The following is a 13140-nucleotide window of genomic DNA, read 5'->3' as shown; positions in this document are numbered from 1 at the left end:
AAGACAGGAGGAGGTCAGCACCGTCACACATCACGGGGCAGCACCCCCACTTTTAGGAAAGAACTTGAGAAAGTTCTGCTGACCCCCAGGCTAGGATTCGCAGGGTCTGAGGCAAACTGGTGAAAATCGACCTTACCCTGAATACATCGGCTCAGATGGCCGCGTTGGCTATGATTTTGTACAAAAAGAGACTGTTCACCTCAGAGTGTCTTAAAAACATTCCTAAGTTTTGTCCCATTGCTTCTATACATAAAGAATATGTGTTTATATGTTTATACATCAAGATTTTGTGCTTAGTCGCTAACCAAGGCTAAATACTTAAAGGCTGAGTCAAGCCGTACTCTAAATGCGGGCTATTTTACCCATTGCTAAATGAGACGGCTACACTGCTGAGACAGGGCAATGCTGTAACGGCACACAGCACAACCCAGCAGTCGGAACAAGAAACAACGAAGGTGGTTTCTAACAGAAAGCTCTCAGGGTGTTTGAAGAGGCAGACTGCCAGGTCTCTACGGGTATCATCCTCCTCCCTAGTCCTCAGTTGGGACAGCAGCTCAGGAGAGATGAAAGGAGGAAAGATGAAACACAACACGCCATGAGCTTTCTTGCTGCAAGTCTGATTACTGCTAGCAAAAGAAAGCAAGCCAAGGAGAGACTGGAAGGAAAGGCTCACTCAAGTACCCCGTACCAAATACTCTGAGATGGTGGTTTGAACCCAGAGCCGCATATCATAGCTAGCATCTGTAATGATCTAAATGAGAACCACAGATACAAAAGTGCTTGCAGCATTTTCAGGTTCTTACATTTGATCCCAGATTTGGGCTTCAGAACACATTTGACAATAAACAGAGCAAAAGATACCGAGACTGGAACTTCAGTAGTTAATGCTATTGCTCTATTAATTTTCGCTTGTTCTTAAAAAAAAAAAGGTGAATGTACAAAAAAATATAGGTGTGCATGCGTACCGTTTCCTTCTTCTGACCCCTGTCAGAAACTCGGTGCAGAAAGAAACCTTCCAGCACACAAGCGCCTGCAACCAGCTTTTTAAAATATCCCACTGTGATACATATCAACCTTTTTCTTTTGATTGATAGACTTTGCTAGAGAAACACGGCAGAACAGATGTGTGTGCATGGGTGCCATCAAATGAATTTTAACGCTCTTTCTCCCCCCCGCCCTCGACTTATAAAGTTATTCTGGAAGACATGCGAATCCTAAATGATGGGGGAGGGGAGAGTGGGGATTAAGGGGCATCTGAAGAAAGTAGTATAAAATTGCACTGAAAGCAAAAATCCTCCCACCATAACCTACCCTTGTCCACCCCTGTATCAACAAATATGCAACCAATTAATGTAATTGCGGAGTTATTTATGGCGCACAGGAAAGTGTAGTCAGGGACCCTGAGAAACAAGGTTGTAGGGATAGGAACGCCTGGGTTTCCCCCTCACCCCCTCCTTTGCAGATGTTTAAGTTGACTTGTGGTATCCATGTGTCTCATAACCAAGAGCCTGTCTACTTTGCAGGTGTTGCTTGCTGCATGGGGGTGGGTAATGTGGATGAAAGGAGACCTGGAAAAGAGTTGGGGTCTTCTGATTTCAAACTGCGACCAAAAGATATTGGTGGGGTTTAGATATTCCACCCCCGCCCCCCTTTGCAGCCTACAAAAGCCCCATACTTAATCCCTTCAGATGACCCTTCCGACAGCAGCAACAACATTTGAACACAACAGGGGAAAAAAAAAAATTCTTAGCGCCATGATTTGATTGTTCAGGGTGACAGTTTTGTTACTGTTCAGTGCCCTGCACAAGAGAGGTTTTAATTAGAGCTATTGAGCGGTTTGAATTGGCACAATTAGGGTCAGCATTAATGATTGCTGCATGTGTTCTTTTGAACAGTAAGGGCTTTTTTTTGCCCACGGACAGGAGGGGGTAGCAGCTAATGAACTAGGAGAGTGCAAATTATCTCTGCAAAGCTGGGGCAAGTGTAATACACACTGGGGATGAAGCGGAGAGCAGGAAGAGAGACCACAGCTTACGGGGCTGATCCAGCCGACTTCCCAGCGGAGTGCTGAGCGCCGTCAGTCCCTGCTGCTTGCCATTCGCTTCCTCAGGTGCTGAGGCTGTACAGAGCGCTGGCGGAGGTGCGTTTCTTGCATCGCAAGGGAAGACTTCAGAGAGGCAAAGCTCATGCAGCGCTTTCATACTGAAGAATACAAAAGGAGGTGGGGAAAAGGCTGCCGTCTGCTGAGAACAGTAGTCTGCTTCAAAAACAAGGCCATGCTCATGCAAATTTGTACTCCCGTGAGTAGGCTTGTAGGCTTTACCCACCTCCCATTCACTTCAATGGGATAATGGATCAGTTCAAAGAAACACAGCCACATAAAATAGATATATATATAGAGATATATATATATTTGTGTACAAGCACCCGTCCTGTGTGTGTGTGGAAACGCCTCCCAAACATGCAGACCTGCCTTAACTGCACTGCAGATAGATGCCAGAGGCCCATGCACATGACAGCTCTGCCAAAGGCTGCTCCCACCCCTGCTGAGAAAACAAGAGTCCTCACAGCACTTGCAACTTGATTTAAAGAGAAGACTTCATGGGGGCATATCTATGGTCTCCTCATGACTTGCAGGTCCCCCAAAATATGCCTGTTACACAGCCTTTTCCTGACCTATATGGTCCATGAAGATGTCCAGAAATGTTCCTGGGAATGCACTCCATGCCACTCCAGCAGAGCCAAAGACACCTCCCTTCCACTTAGCTGCTTGTTGGAGAAATGGCAAGTAGGTGATGGTGACACCGACCATGTGGATGCAGAGACTGACTGACTGCACAGGACCTTCCCCACTCCCATGAAGAGCCTCCACTGCCCCTGGACTGAGCAGGTCCTCCCCAAAGCATGAGACATATAAGCAAGCTTTTTTTCTCCAGGCCTGGAATAAAGCTTTCTGAGTGCTCTCCAGTTGCTAAAACTAGATTCTGGTCAGGCGTCATGTTAGAGCCACAGGCCTCTCTGCACATTTGAGCTACAGAAAGAGTTTGTTCACGTGCCAGCTCCCCAGCATAGCAGTTCCTCACTGCCCTCCACCACGAGCAGCAAGAGACAGCCATTCCCTGCTTACATTTGCAACACATCCCTTTTTACCAATAGTGAGGTGACCCTCTGATGGCTGAATCATCCCAGAAGTCACTTCTGGCCTCCAAAATACAGATAGAGCATCATTGGTAGGGGTACCTGTGGGCCCGTCTCAGGTCTGGCAGTACCAGCCAAGTCAGATGCTGGCAACTGGTCTCTTGGTCTGGCCCCTGAATACCTGTGAAAGCCAGCAGGTCCACTGTAAAATGTCATCTCTAATTGTCTGCAGTAGTAATGTCTCCTGAACATGACCCAAAGATGGAGATACATTGTCAGGCACCACACATCAAAGAAAAATTTGATTATTCAGTAAGCTAAGCTAGTTGGTAGAGCAGAAGAGAATAGCACGTATGTATATACTGTCAGAGGACTGATCCTTGTACATTTTTCAGAAAACATTTTCAGCCAAACTTTCTGCAGCCATCCCAGAGTGTGGCCAACTAACCACTCAAATTTTTGAGGCCAAGCATTAGTACCAGCCAAGGCTGCACACCTCACCAGTGCCTTTGCTGGCAAAGCAGGTACAGCTATGTGCACAAGTGGAGCACAGAAGTTGGGTGAAATCCTGGGTGTGCAATCTCACTTGGGAACTAGCCAAATACTTCACCTTTCATATATGCAAAAGAAGAAAAAGGTGCCCAAAATATGGAGAGAATGGTGCTCTTTGTTGTGTTTAAACAGAGGTTTCTCTGTATTTCTGTTAGTAGCTGTTCTCAGATATTTCAGTGTCTCCCTCTCTCTAAACATAATCTGCTTCTCAGAAAAAAAAAAAAATTCTCTGGCTTTATTTAAGTAGGTGGTGTAAATTATATTATTCTTACTTAAGATACACAGCAGCCCAACACATTGGGGAAATAATCACAGGCCAAGATCTTGCCGTGCAAGCAGAGGACAAACAGATGGTTTCTGCCCAGAGCACTCATGTTCTGTAGGCCTAAACCAGCAGAAGTTTAGTCTGCAAGACGAAGGTTAACCAGCGATGCTATTGCAATCCACTTGTAGCCTATGGCTGGATAAAAATCCAACAGGCACTCACAGCTAGGACGGTCTCACTTAGTTCTCATGGTAGAAGACGGTAGCCGGAACTAGACCTCTTCCTCTCAGGCGTGGGTTACCTACTCATTTGTCACATCTGTGGCTTCACAGCAAGTTCTTCACCTCGCTGCAATTTCTTTGTGGCGCTAATGCCCAAGACACGTGAGGGCCAGTCTCGTAAAGGACCTTTCCCAGGTGTGCCAGCCTCCAGGACACAAAGAGCCCAGCAGTGTCAGGCAGAGTCTGCTGTTGCTGGCGGGAGCTGGAGTGGAGCAGGTGGGTGGCAGGAGGGCGAGAGCAGAGCTGCCGCGGCTGCTGAACCCCGGCGGCCATCTGGAACAAGCCTTTACCCCCAGCAGGGCTCCATCCCCCGGCAGCAGCATGGTCCTCTTGGGAGCGAGCACCACGGCTGCAGGTGGCTTCATCTCGCCCAGCACCCCTCAGTGGAGAAGACATCCCCCTGCCCTGAGCTGGCCAGGAGGAACCGGTTCCACCGGGCCCAGCAGAGAAGCAAAATTGGAGCACCAGGGGAAGGGCAGAGACACAAGGAGCATCTCACAAGTGCTTTTTGCTTTTGCCATTGGCTGCTTTCGCCTCCTCTCCCCCAAGTCTGTCTCTCATAAGGACTTCAACTGTTCCCACGGCCAGCATTTTGGTTTGGGCAGACATCCAGTATCGCTTAGCAGATCCAAAACGACACCTCACACATTCTTGAAGGTGTGAAAGAAACAACCAAGCTGAATCGTTTCACCACCGTCAGGGTACTAGAGGTGATACCGTAGACTTGCCAAGGAACATGCAAGGACATCCACAAACATTTCACGACCACCTTCTTTGAGGCTGCTTTATTATTAAAAAAAAACCATGGGTTTTGGCATTAGCTGGAAAGCTGAATGTGCAACTGCTCAGAGGTGACCTCTGTCTTGACTTTCTTATCATATATCCTCAAAAAGGCAAGACTTTTCACTAACGACTTAGATTTACGTTGTCAAATAAATATATTAATAGTCTTCATATAGATCATTTACAAGAAAATAATAATGCTGCAGCCTGGAGGATGGGGATGGGGATAGCACTGCAGGCACCAGGCTGTCAGCTGGGCCCTGGCTGAGATTGAGCTACCTGGGGAGGGTGTGGAAGCCAACGGACGTGAGAGTGGATGTGGCATGTGGAAAGCTGGATGTGAGAGGGAATATTGTGAGAATCTGGCAAAAGCTACAGATGGTGCTGTGAGGGCTGGCAGGATTCCTCAGGTGGTTAAGGGGGACGTGTGAGCAACAGTCGAGCCACACAGATAGCTGGAGTGGAGCACTGGGGACATTCTGGGAAACAGGACCTTGCCAGGCCAGTGTGCCTGGTAACCGTGCCGGTAATAGCACATAAGGCTGACGTAACCTGAAATAACAAATTCAGGTATGGGTATGGCAAAACTAGGACTAATGAGGAAGAAGTTATGTGCAGGTGGTCACTCTCGATTGAGGAAAAGAAAAGAAGATGCAAAAGTGGCCAAAAGTGGGGTCAAGAAACACAGAAATGGATAATAAGATATGCAATTCACATGGCTGAGTGTGTCTGGAGCATTTGTCAAGCAGCTCTATGTTTGATCACTGCAGCTGAAGCCAGACAATAAACCAAACCCCTTGTGCTGGACATGCCAGAAGAGTCAGACCTGCTTCCACCCCAGGCAGCAGACAGGGACTGGCAGTGCCAGGGGGGTGATTTCACTTGCTGGCAAGTAAACACAACATCACCACGTTGGTGCCTATTCCAGGTTGGATGGCATTAGCAACTGCCCACCACTTTGTAACAGATAGGACTTAGGGTTTTCTAGGTTTGTTTGTTTCAGTACAGATAAACTCTTGGGAATAATGAAGTGCCTTGTCTACTTTCAAAGTCATGGTCTACACCAGAGAAAAATGTCTTCCAGTAAAACAATTTGCACTGAGAAATCAGTATTGCCTCTCCTCTGCCTTAGTACAGGCACCGATTAGGAAATACAAAATATGCAAACTCAAAAACATGTCAGGAAAAGCAAGTTACTCAGAATTTTCTTAATCTGATCTTTGGCTGAAGGTTTGATACAGTCTTATTTTACTGGAATTAGTCAATCCATCTCCAACTTAAAAGAAATACATTTTGACTTTAGGCTCCACAACATTTTATGCACCGTCCTTCAGATCACCTATAAACCAGTAGAGACTTTGCTTTTCAGAATTTCTCCATATTGTTTGTTGCCATACCAGTACATTTCTGTGCTGCAGCCAGACCAGCACAACTTGCGAGCAGACCAGCTAAGTTGCGGTGATGAATGACCCCCTGGAGACTAAGCTGTGAGACATCTCTCCTTGGCCTGAATATAGAGCAGCAAATTTCCCCTCATGGCCTTTCCTCCATGTTCTCGGGTCTCCTTCCCCCAGCAGGTCTAGATTTTGTCCTAGCTTGAACCTTGCGTAGGGAAGCCAGTAGCCCTCAGCACCCAGAGCTTCAGATCTTTCCTGGGGCAGACTGCTCACTCTCACTCCAGAGCTCGTGTTTCCTTGCCCTCTGCTGTAACCTCTTCTGAAGGCAGCTTTTCCTCCACCCTTGCTACAAGAAAAATAAGTTACTCCAATTCTGTATCTAAGGGAACTTCAGAAACTCCAGTGTTGCCAAGACACTAGCAGGGCGGCTGCAAGAAGCGAAATATTTTGCCGAGTTCTCTCCTGCAGAACAGAAACATGTGCGAAGCCAGACTCGGTATATCACCAAATTCATCAGATATGATAACCAATAGTCACTGCAGAAAGCAAGAGAAAGGTGGGGACCTTTAGTACAGATGGCAAAGGGAACCACCGTGAAGAATTCTACACCAGCTGAACTAGTTATCCAATTGCCTCTTTATTTAGTTGTAAGCAACATCCCTTTTGGCCACCCCAGGTTTGTTTTTTCCCCACTATTAAGGAGAGTTTTCAATATTGTTGCCTTGATTTGGGGGAAGGGTAGGTTTTTTCTTTTGTCATATCAAGCTCCCTTCTCACATAGAAGAGAAATGTCAGGCAGACAAGTACATTTTCAGTCACATCTGCTTCCAGAGCAGAGCTCTTCCCCTAGTTAACCAGTGGGATGGACCTGAAGACATGGCTCAGGAAGTGTGTGGGCCTAGGCTCAGTCAACAAGCTGATAGGCTTGAAAAGGGACAGCTGATGTCAGGAAAAGGCACTAAGAAGAAGAGCAATGATGTGAAATGCACGATAATTTAGGAGTACCATCAGGAATACCAATTCTGATGTAAACTCTTTAGGTTTTTGTAGGTAAATCTATCATTCAATCCACAGCCACAAGCAGCTCATATGCAAGGGTTTCTGCAGATGGGGAGGGCAGTGGATCTTCCCACCTGCACCAGAATTCGATCAGCACGTTTGCAAAGTCATGGCATCCAACAGCCCAGCTCCTTCACGACCATCCTGGCCAGGCTCTGATCCCATGCATACAGCAGCGGAGCTGACTGCAGAAGATGTACATCTGTGTATGATGTCTAAACTTTCCAGAGTCCCTCCTTGCACTGATTTCTCAGGAAGCCTGAGAACATCTGCACTTATTGGAGACCCTACAAGAAAGGGGGATTTGTCACTGCAGGAGCATATTTCTCATGCAATATCAGTTTGGAGTGGTGTTTTAAATCTGGTTGAAATGAGGAGCTAGAGCTGTGGTCTTAAGTTTAACATAGCTGTTTGGGGAACCACATCCTCACCTTCTTCAGCTGTCCCATTTGCACTGCCTGCAAATTATTAACCTTCCATTAGCCCCATCTCCTCCACTCTTGAACTACAGCAACTCAACATAGCCTTCCTTGGTTCCATGGCATCTAGTGGCTGTAAAGCAAGAGCTTACACAAAAAAAATGTAGGAAGCTGTAAAAAATCAGCATTTTAACTCAGTCCGCAACTGGCAAACATCAGCAGAGCTGATGCTAGTGGAGTGGCATCACCAGGTCCCTCAGCTAGGAACAAGGTCTTAGCACAGTCCTGATACCCAGGCAGCTCTGAACCAGAGAGCATTAGGGGCTTCAGTACTGTCATGATAGGGTAGCCCCAAGGAAAGCTTCCTACAGGGAGTTGTGGCAGGAGCATGGATAGGGAAGGTAGAACCTTAAATGTAGTGCAAGTGAAGATCCAGTAATCCAATTGTAAGAACGTTTGTTGGGTCCTTTAGCTGATGAAGTGTTACAGCCTTTCTGAGAAGCCAATCCTTGTTGATATATCATTTAAGGTCCAGTTAGCTCATACTGTAGGATACACAGAGCCTGCCTGGAGGCAGTCCCTCATTGCCTGCAACAAGTCCCTAGGTCTGATCAGGTGTCTGATCTCCTCCTTGGCTCCTACAGTCCTCCTCCTTCCAGCTATCTAGCTGGTGAGATGTGTAGCCCATTACTCTCCCGCAATGAAAAGCAAAATTGGAAAGATGAGCAAATGCCTCCTGAAATAATGACTCCATGCAAATGGGGGGTGCAGATTAAAAAGGGGGAGGGGGGCTTTAAAAGCATGAGCAGCAATTGCCCAAGCACAGGCACCACTGCATGGAACTGAGATGCTGCAAAACAGCAATATCGCAGCGAATGCAACACCCTTTCCTGTAAACTGCCAAAAGCCAGTATCTTGTCTGGGGCAACAAGGCTAACTCACTCTTCTGTAAAACATCACATGCACCTTGGTGAGAACAGCCATTAGAGAATGACGTTCTTTCTGATGATGTTTAAAAGTACTACGGGGCACAGCTCATAGGAAGAAAGTCCTTTCAGCATCAGCTTTCCCAAGGGTAGCTGTACTCCAAGAGGGCAGATATCTTGGTGGAGGGAGGCAGGAACAACTGGCTGGGGGCAGGCCAGGGGAAGAAATAATAATAGCACTTTTCATTTTTGGAAAGAGCAGTCAGTCAAGCAGGTTGCAATGCAACAACCATCATTTGTCCCTGCTGAGGGCATGTAAGATAAGTGAGGTGACACACCCTCTGGAGTCCTCCTCGTCCCAGAGAGAATTGAGATGAATGGTTTCAGCTGTGTATCCAGCTTTTGGGAAGTTTGTTGGGCAGGGAGGGCCCCCTCTCAAAACCCGCAGGATTGGACTCCCCCAGATGGACACTGGATAAAGGCTGTGGCATTAGTTCTTGCTTCTTATGAATCTAGATATCACTGGGCTTAACAGCAAACAAATCTTACTTTTCTGCCAACAATTTAGCTGCACGCACGAGTGTTGCCAGATCACATTAGCACTTATGGAGAACCTTTCACAGATAACCACTGCTGTGATTTACCAGCGAAATCATCTACAGTTGCCACAATCAGAACCAAAGGCAAAACTTCCACTGCCAAAGCGTGGTATTTCCCAGTGTGACTTCAGCCCCACGACACCCCTTGAAGGCAACAATAGCCACCGCCAGACTTTTCACAAAAGGGCACTGAACTAGACTGTCATGCATGTGTAGGTTACTGAGCAAAATAAGTAGCTAATTTTCAACAGAGATTAACGAAGTTCAACTCTGAATTTGAGGTAAGGTTTCTACTGGGTATACTGGCCTTCATGGTTTCTGTGCTGACATTCCATGGCCCCCCACCACCACCTACTTCATCCCTCCAGGCTGGAACAGCTAGCAAGGGGCTGGTCCACCCTGCCTCCCACGCAGCTGTCCACGCTCCCAAACCAGTACCGGTGGCAATACCCTTTTTCTTCACCAGGCCAGCAAGAATCCAGCCTCACCTTCACATCTGCAGGTGTGTTTGCAGTTAAAATAACTTTTATTCTTGTTATATTACATGAGCCCCAAGCCTTTCCGCTGCAGCAGCCTAGGGAGTGTAAAGATGGGAATCTCAGCAGGCTTCTACACGGCACCCATGCCGTGCTGCCGAAGCTGCGAGACAGGCAGGGAAAGAGTTCCCAGCAAGGGAAAAAGAGCGTAACGGAGTTCCAGCAGAGGCACTGGTATCCATGGTAGTCCTCATCAAGTTCTGCACTTCCCCTCACATCATTCTCCGGAGTAGGAAAAAGATCAGTAACCTCATCTGCTCTCTGCAGTTAAATCCTCCGTTTGGATGCAGAGGGCCAGGCTGGCAGGGGGAACATAATTTAAGAGCATCTAGCCTCATGCTTGGTAAATTGGGCCCATTATACAACCCCCTGTCTGTATGTATCACCTTACATATAGAGTACATATTGATGAAGGGGGATTTTTGCACACTGAATAACATCCATATGTTACCCAGGAGATATTTCCTGTTCTCAGTGCTGCTGTGTCATTAATTTTCCTGCTTGTTTTGACTGTTTATCTCTCAAGCTGAAGTGTCTAGAACCATGAAAGCCACAGCCAAGAAAAAGTCAGCAATATAAACATCATCAATATTTATGATGGACACCTAGAGAAAAATATTCCACGATGCAATACCTTGTTTTCCACATAGCTGGGTTAGGGCTAGGATGCCTTGGAGTGCTATTCTGTTTCAGCTCACTTCCATTTTCCTCCAAGCAGCAAGGGCACCTCGGAGCAATGAGGATTTTCTGGCCCTTTAACAACCCCCTTGTCCGCCAGACTTCCTCCTTTCATAGCCCCCATGCGCTCCCTCCCCTCTCCCCCAGGGCTAGTTAATATGTGCCAAATCCTGACACCCTGAATGGTTTCCCAACGCCGACACTAATCACGTTTTCGGGAGCAGGTCAGCAGTGAAGGAGCTGAAATTCGTGTGAAAAAGTCCCCGGGATGGCCCCGGTGCCTCACACCTGCGTGGCCTATTCATCTGCACTGTTTACACATTGTCATCCACAATTAATTCTTTCCAGGGACGCTCCACTGCCTGCCCTCCCGTTGCACAGGGACCCCATTCTGAGCTGTTGTGTCTGTTAAATTGAGCATGGGGTGCTGCGATTAAATTAAGTTTTGTGGCTCTCTCTCTCCCCCTCCCTCCCCTCCTCTTTTCTCTGCGTTAATAACGATGCCTGATGGAAGGTTGCTGGCACTGGAGTAAAGAGGTAATTACAGGCACTAAAAGTAGGGGAAGAAAAGTTTCTATGTGGAAATGTGAATGGGGACATCTTTTCTGGCTAGCCGACGTTGCCCTCAGTGCGAGCTGGGAACCGCAGCCCCATACGATGTCCAGGGCACGAGGAGGAGAGGAGGGCACGGGGCTGCGCACGAAGGTCTCCCATAGACAAAGCAAACCAGCAAAATTCGGATCTGCAGGAACCTGTACCTGCTGGCCTGAATACGGGTTCTTTTCAGCGAGTGGCATTCCCACCTTCCGCTACAGCTGTGTTTGTGCATATATGTGGCACATACCAGCCGGACTGCTCTTCTCCCAACATACCATACCCAGACACACCAGGAGGAATTCCCTGGGCTAATGGGCTAGCAAGTCACCTCCCCACACCAACACGCTCCCGCACTGTGGTGTAAAACATGGAATGAGAACCGCTCACTGGCAATGAGGAGGAAAACAAGAGAAGAGGACAGGAATTTGACCAGCTTTTGCAAAACCTTCATGAAGCAGCAGCGAAGTGTTTTGCTCATGCATGAAGTGGAAAACTGGTTTTTATTACTGGGATGTCTGCGGAGTCAAAGAGCCATTTTTGCTGAGAACGGAAACGTGCAGCTCTCCGAGCAAGCGTAATCAGGTGGATTTGGCTTTACACCTTCGTTCGGCCGCTCGCAGGACTCGCCACCACAACCGGGCTGCAGCCTTCCGGCACAGCACAGGCAGTGTCCCTGGAACAAGAAGGGCAGAGCTCAGACTCTCCCAGCCAGCAGCCTGGACTGGAGCTATGGCCAAGCTAAAGAACAACCTCTATTTGCTGTTTGCTTATGTCAGGAAAAAAAAAAAAGAAAAAAAAAAAGAAGAAAAAGAAAGAGAGAAAGATCTGAGAATCACCTTAAGTTCTAAGGCCCCAATAACCAAGACACACACTAAATATAACAAAATTCATTGGCTACAAGAGCAGTCTTTTAAGGCTTGGGAAACAGCAGCCTCTCTGATTTTTATCCTATGCAAGAAAATTACCCCTGCAAGAGAAACATCTTCATGTCAGCAATTAAAAAACCAGCCTCCTCATAAATACTGCTGTAAAATATTGTTGCATGCACATACGAAATGTGCCAGAAAGCACATGCTACATCCCCCTCTAGTGCTGAACTACTACAGGATAATGACCTAATCCTGCTACAGCTTTCTTCAGCTGGAGTGTAGACTTTTCTGTGGCAATCCATGAGTAAGCCCCATAAACGAACCAGGAAGGTGGCTGCCACTTGTGAAGGCATCTTTACAGGATGACTGCTCTACAGCAGACGGATTCACCAGGACTGAGAAGCCTGAGAGTCCTTAAGATGAGTAAGGTTTTAATACCTCCTAAATACCAATGTGGATCCAGGGCAAATCTGTTCTGTTTTACAAGCCTCCTTACTCATTCTGTGCTTCCACTTAAAAACTAGAAGGCTGTGCACATCACACACTTCATCAACGCCCATCCCATGGCGTCACAGGTCTTTAGTGCTTCGTACAGAGCAGTACCTGGGGAAAGCAGCCCTTCCGAGAGCACCAGCTATGGTCATTACCCTCCCAGTCATCCTCCATCACAGCAGCCGTGGCCCTGCAGGCCTTACTCGGGGAAGGAGCTTGCCCGAGTCAGACGGGGAGCGCCAGCCTTCAGCAGCTGCCTGTATCCTGTTGCATCAGCCCATCTCACCGTCTGCACCTACGAGGACAGTCAGGCTCGACACCGAGGTCACACCAGCCCTGCGGGTCTCCAAGGCATGTGGCAGCTCACACCAGAGCCGTTCAGACTGCAAGGCCCCTTTCTCAAGTGTGCAGGGCGGCGTGGCGTGCGTCCCAGACTCTCCCACGCCCGGTGACACGGAGCCCTTCGGGGGGTGGGTCTGCGCTTGCCGTGCACCCCGCTTTGGGACAGCCTCAGCTGGTTAGCAAGAGGAAGCCGGAGAGAGGCCGGGT

This window comes from Phaethon aethereus (assembly GCF_964289735.1).
Source record: "Phaethon aethereus genome assembly, chromosome: 5".
NCBI classification, from domain to species: domain Eukaryota; kingdom Metazoa; phylum Chordata; class Aves; order Phaethontiformes; family Phaethontidae; genus Phaethon; species Phaethon aethereus.
Note: the sequence above shows the minus strand (reverse complement) of the source record.